The sequence below is a fragment of the Bidens hawaiensis genome, unplaced genomic scaffold (assembly GCF_021521415.1).
Source record: "Bidens hawaiensis isolate Kalapana, Puna unplaced genomic scaffold, B.hawaiensis_p1.1 tig00025186_1, whole genome shotgun sequence".
Lineage (NCBI taxonomy): Eukaryota > Viridiplantae > Streptophyta > Magnoliopsida > Asterales > Asteraceae > Bidens > Bidens hawaiensis.
Genome location: NW_027494008.1, coordinates 222,740 through 228,739, shown reverse-complemented (window position 1 = coordinate 228,739; position 6,000 = coordinate 222,740).

Below are 6,000 nucleotides of genomic sequence, written 5' to 3'. Positions count from 1 at the left end.
TAGACTAGAAATGTCAAGCTATCAAAGAGGAGGGACTATAAGTGAAAAATAATATTAAGGGACCCATCGCGATACGCGATGAGTCCAAGAGGTCGGCCATCGCGGTACGCGATGGGTCGCGATGAGTCATCAACACGTGTCGCACTCCGGCGACACGTGGCAGCGGGCCAGGACACGTGGCAGAATGTGTCAGACCACATGGCGACACGTGGCAGACGTGTCAGGCCACGTGGCGATATGTGTTGGTCGCGATACGCGACGGAATCCGGAAAGGAGCCCATTGTGGTACGCGATGGGACTCAAAAACGGCTTTAAATAGGGTGGCCATGGCACATTCATTTCACACACCCACATCCACTCTCTCTCTCTAGAATCTCACTCTCTCTACCTCGGTTTGCGTGCCGAACACCGTTTTGCGTGCCACCGACCAGACAAATAACACATCGTAATCCGTGCCAAATACCCGGTGTTTTCCTTGAAGTGCGTGCCACTCAAGAAACCCAACATTCTGCCTCAAAGTACGTGCACGACCCGGCAACCGAACATTGCCTCAATTTGCGTGCCAAGAAAGGTGGATCAGGAACGCCTCGATATACATGCATAGAGTATAAGTGTTGCCTGTATAAGCTTAGGAAAATATAACTCTGAATACCCGTGCGGGGTTAGGGGTTCTGCCTAAGTTATTATATTATTATTATAAACGGCTTAGACCATAGTCGGAGTTATAGCCAAACCTTGATTTACAATTAAGAATCATATAACTTTTCTTAAGTGATGGTTATGGTAATATTTCTTTATTATTAAGAAATATATAATATTCATATAAGAAGATGATAAAGTTAATGTTTATTCTTGAAGAAGAAACATAGTATGTAAATGATAAACAAACAAAGGGACTAAAGGTCCAAATGTTTTGAATAAACAAATGTCTTTCATCAAGGTTAAAGCTATACGAAATAGACTAAAGGTATAAAGCTATATCGTTGATCTAGTTATTTATACAAATGATATTCTCGTACTATAGGTCCGAGGTAACAAAACAAGAAGAAGGAAACAGAAAACAGGAATCAGTAACAGAAACTGATTATAAACAGAAAAGGTGAATACGCCCCAAACCTTTTATACTGAGTCTTACTGTTTAAAACTTTGTGTACAATAACAAGAAACGGACACTCTGATTAAGAGTATACATGTGTTTGGATCCAAACATACATGGTGACTCGGCATTTCCCCGAGGCCATGCATATCATCAACATGCCTCTGAAGGTCTACGGGACTGTTCAGAGAAATGATATTGTGTATATAATTAATTGTACATGGTACTTAGGGTAATTTGATCCCAATTGAGTTGGGTGCCTAATGAGTAGTCACAAAGGTATTATTGTTGGTTTCACAAAGATATTGAAAAAAGATTTTAGAGTCAGCGTTATTCACCAGCTTTGTGCTGACGTATTTCCCCCCATGTTACAGGGAAACAAGAAAGGTTAGAATATACAAACAAGGAGGAATAGAAGATTGGAGTTATAGTCATTAGATGCTATCTGGTGGCTCAGATATTTTATTTGAAAATATTATAAATTATGTTTTCTAAAAGAAATGTATTGTAAACAAAGAACGGGTATTAAAACCCGACTTTTTAATAAGTTTTCAAAGTAATAATATTTTATTTAAAGACTTCCGCTGAAATAAAACCCGCAACTCTTATGTATTTACAAAACAAGTACCAACTATTTGTCACACGCCTAGGCCCTAAAGTGGGGTGTGACAGACTGACCCCAACAGGCACCATTTAACCCAAGGAGCCAGCCCGAACTTATGTTCCGCCTATTCCATACCCAGGGAGGCCGAAGCAGGAACGATTGGAAGCTCAGTACGGGAAGTTTTTAGAACTCTTCAAACAACTCCATATCAATATACCTTTTGTCGAAGCCATCGCTCAAATGCTAAAATATGCCAAATTTCTCAAGGAACTCTTGCATGTCACTCTGAGTAAAGAATGTTCAGCAGTCCTCCAAAGCAAGCTGCCAACAAAAATGACCGATCCGAGGAGCTTTACTATCCCTTGTCTTATGGGAAATTTGTCTGTTAGTAATGCCCTGGCCGACCTAGGAGCTAGTATTAATTTAATGCCTTATGCGGTTTTTGAAAAACTAGGGATAGGAGAACCAAAGCCCACCCGCATGAGCATTCAATTTGCTGATCGATCTGTTAAATATTCTCGGAGAATTGAAAACTTGCTTTTCAAAATTAACAAGTTTGTTTTCCTAGTAGATTTTATGATTCTAGACATGGAGGAAGACAAAAGTGTACCTCTGTTTTTAGGAAGACCCTTTCTAGCATCCGTAAAGGCTATTATTGACGTTTGCACCAGCAAACTCACTCTCAGGGTCAATGATGAGGCAATCACTTTTGACATAGGAAAATCTATGCAATATCCACAACATCACGATGACACATTATACTGTGTTGACATCATCGATTCTACCGTGAGTTTCTATGTGCGGAAATCTTCCCTTAATACCTCATTAGAAACACAAATGTTAACTGACACAATTACCAAACCCATTGTTAGAAAACGATAATGTCAATACTGTGAATAACTATCGCAAAGCATCAGAAGTAGTATATGAGATCACTGAATGCAATGAAAAATCAAAACCATCCATCGAAGAACCACCAGTCATAGAATTAAAAGAACTACCAAACCATCTCGAATACGCCTTTCTAGAAAAAGACTCTCAACTTCCAAGAATTATTTCATCTCACCTTTCTAAAGAAGAGAAAGACGAACTTCTTCAGGTTCTCAAAAACCATAAGAAGGCTATCGCATGGAAGATCATGGATATCAAGGGCATCAGTCCCTCCTTTTGTACTCACAAAATTCTCATGGAGTACAAACCCAACATGCAAGATGTCTCAATCCCAACATGCAAGATGTGGTGAAGAAAGAAGTAATCAAACTCCTTGATGCTGGATTAATCTACCCAATCTCGGATTCACCTTGGATCACTCCCGTTCAAGAAGTACCCAAGAAGGGAGGAATGACGGTTGTAATGAACGAGAGGGACGAGCTAATACCGATGAGAACCATTACAGGCTGGCGAGTTTGTATTGACTACCGGAAACTTAATGACGCCACAAGAAAAGATCATTTTTCACTTCCCTTCATCGATCAAATGCTTGAGTGATTATCTGGAAAAATGTTCTACTGTTTTCTTGATGGATTCTCCGGATACTTTCAAATTCCCATCACTCTTGAAGATTAGGAGAAAACCACCTTTACATGTCCGTATGGAACCTTCGCGTACCGAAGAATGCCATTTGGATTATGTAATGCTCCTGCCACCTTCCAACGTTGCATGGTGGCCATCTTTCATGAAATGATCGAGCACTCTATGGAAGTATTCATGGACGACTTCTCAGTCTTTGGAGACTCTTTCGATCATTGTTTAAAAAACCTCGACAAAATGTTAGCCATGTGTGAGGAAGTAAATCTAGTGCTCAACTGGGAGAAATGCCATTTTATGGTCAAAGAAGGCATCGTTCTAGGTCACAAGATATCCCAAGCAGGATTAGAAGTTGATAGGGCCAAAATAGAAACCATATCCAAACTTCCGCATCCAACTTCAGTTAGAGCCATTAGAAGTTTTCTAGGTCACGCAGGCTTTTACCGCCGCTTCATAAAAGACTTCTCTAAAATTGCTAGACCTATGACCAAACTTCTGGAGAAAGACGCACCATTCGTCTTCTCTGAAGAATGTGTCGAATCATTCAACATATTAAAAGACAAACTTGTCAACGCACCAATCATGACTACACCCGATTGGACCCTTCCATTCGAAATCATGTGCGATGCAAGTGACTTTGCAGTTGGAGCCGTACTCGGACAACGCAAAGAAAAACATTTTCACCCAATTTACTATGCCAGTAAAACTCTTAATGACGCACAAGAGAATTACACCACAACAGAAAAAGAGTTACTAGCAGTAGTTTTTGCCTTTGAAAAATTTAGATTATGCCTCGTTTTTTCCATAACCATAGTTTACACCGACCATGCCGCAATACGTTACCTCTTCAATAAGCAAGATGCCAAATCAAGACTTATCCGATGGATCCTACTACTCCAAGAATTTGACATAGAGGTCAAAGACAAAAAGGGAGCAGAAAATGTAGCCGTAGACCACCTCTCACGTTTAGAATTCCCAGCTTCAGAAGAACTTCACAAGAAAATTATCAACGATAATTTCCCACATGAAATTCTCATGCGCATCCAAGCGGTCATAGAGGAGAAAGACGAAAGTCCTTGGTATGCCGACTTCTCAAATTACCTAGCATGTAGAATCTTAAGAAAAGGACTTACTCATCAACAACAGAAGAAATTCTTCTACGACCTTAAGTTCTACTTCTGGGAAGACCCATACTTGTTTAGGATAGGTACAAATCAGGTTGTGTGTAGGTGTGTAGCAGGAAAGAAAGCTTTAGATATTCTCAAACAATGCCATGAAGGACCAACTGGTGGGCACCACGGTACCACCACTTCGGTCAGAAAAGTGTTTGATGCAGGATTCTTCTTGCTCACCATATACAAAGATACACATACTTTGATCCAAGCATGCAATGCTTGTCAAAGAGCCAGGAACATCTCAGCCAAAAATGAGATGGCTCAAAAACGGCATTCAAATTTGTGAAGTCTTTGATGTATGGGGAATAGATTTCATGGGCCCATTTCCTAACTCGTTCGGAAATAAATACATCCTTGTAGCAGTCGACTACCTATCTAAATGGGTAGAAGCACAAGCTCTTCCCACTAACGATGCTCGAGTGGTTGTACGATTTCTGAAAAAGTTTTTTTCACGATTCGGCACTCCAAAAGCCCTAATTAGTGACAGGGGTACTCACTTCTGTAATACTTTAATGGACAAAGTCTTAGCACGAAATGGAGTTCACCACCGACTGGCAACTCCATATCACCCTCAGACTAGTGGGCAGGTAGAGGTCTCGAATCGAGGAATCAAAAGGATCTTAGAAAGAACCATAGGGATGAATCGCAAAAATTGGGCATATAAGTTAGATGACGCTTTGTGGGCCCTCAGGACGGCTTACAAAACCCCCATAGGAACGACACCCTTCAAACTCGATTACGGGAAAGCATGTGTCATCTACCAGTAGAATTGAAACACTAGGCCTACTTGGTTCTCAGAGCAGTAAACTTTGATCTAACATCCGCCGGCATAAATCGAGAAGATCAAATTCACGAGCTCGAGGAACTAAGGACATTAGCCTATGAAAATTCCTAGTCTTACAAGGAAAAGACTAAACGCTTGCACGACGCCCATTTAAAAGGAAACAAGAAATTCCAATTTGGCGATCGTGTACTGTTATACAACACACATTTACGTCTTTTCCCAGGAAAATTGAAATCACGATGGACAGGTCCATACATAGTTGAATCAGTTTTTGATTATGGTACAGTCGAGATTTCAAATTCAAATGGTCAAAAGTTCAAAGTAAATGGGCATCGATTAAAACCATATATCGATGGACCATTTGAAGAAATTTTGGACGTATTTACCCTCCAACTCCCTGAATAGGAAATTAAGGAAACAAGGTCTGGCCAAGACCTTCACTAACTAGGCCTTGAAAAAAAAATTAAAACTACAAAAACACGGGGGCGTGCTTCCAAAAGCACGGTCACGTGCAAAAAATTGCGGACCGGAATATTCGCTGCCAAAAATATCAGTCAGACTGTCTTGTAACAGAATTGTCAGAGTAAAAGCACGGGCCGTGTTTAGGTACCTGGTTGGCTATAAAAGGCACCTCTTGCCATTGCATTCCATGCACCACCAAAACCAAAACACTCCTCTCTGAAATTCAACATGCCTACTGAAAGGAGCGAAGCGATTCCTGTTCCTTGACAATCGAGAAACGATGCCCGCCACGTTTCCAAAACCGAGCTTCTCTTGAAACTTCAAGAACTCGTAAAGGAACTCACCGAAATGA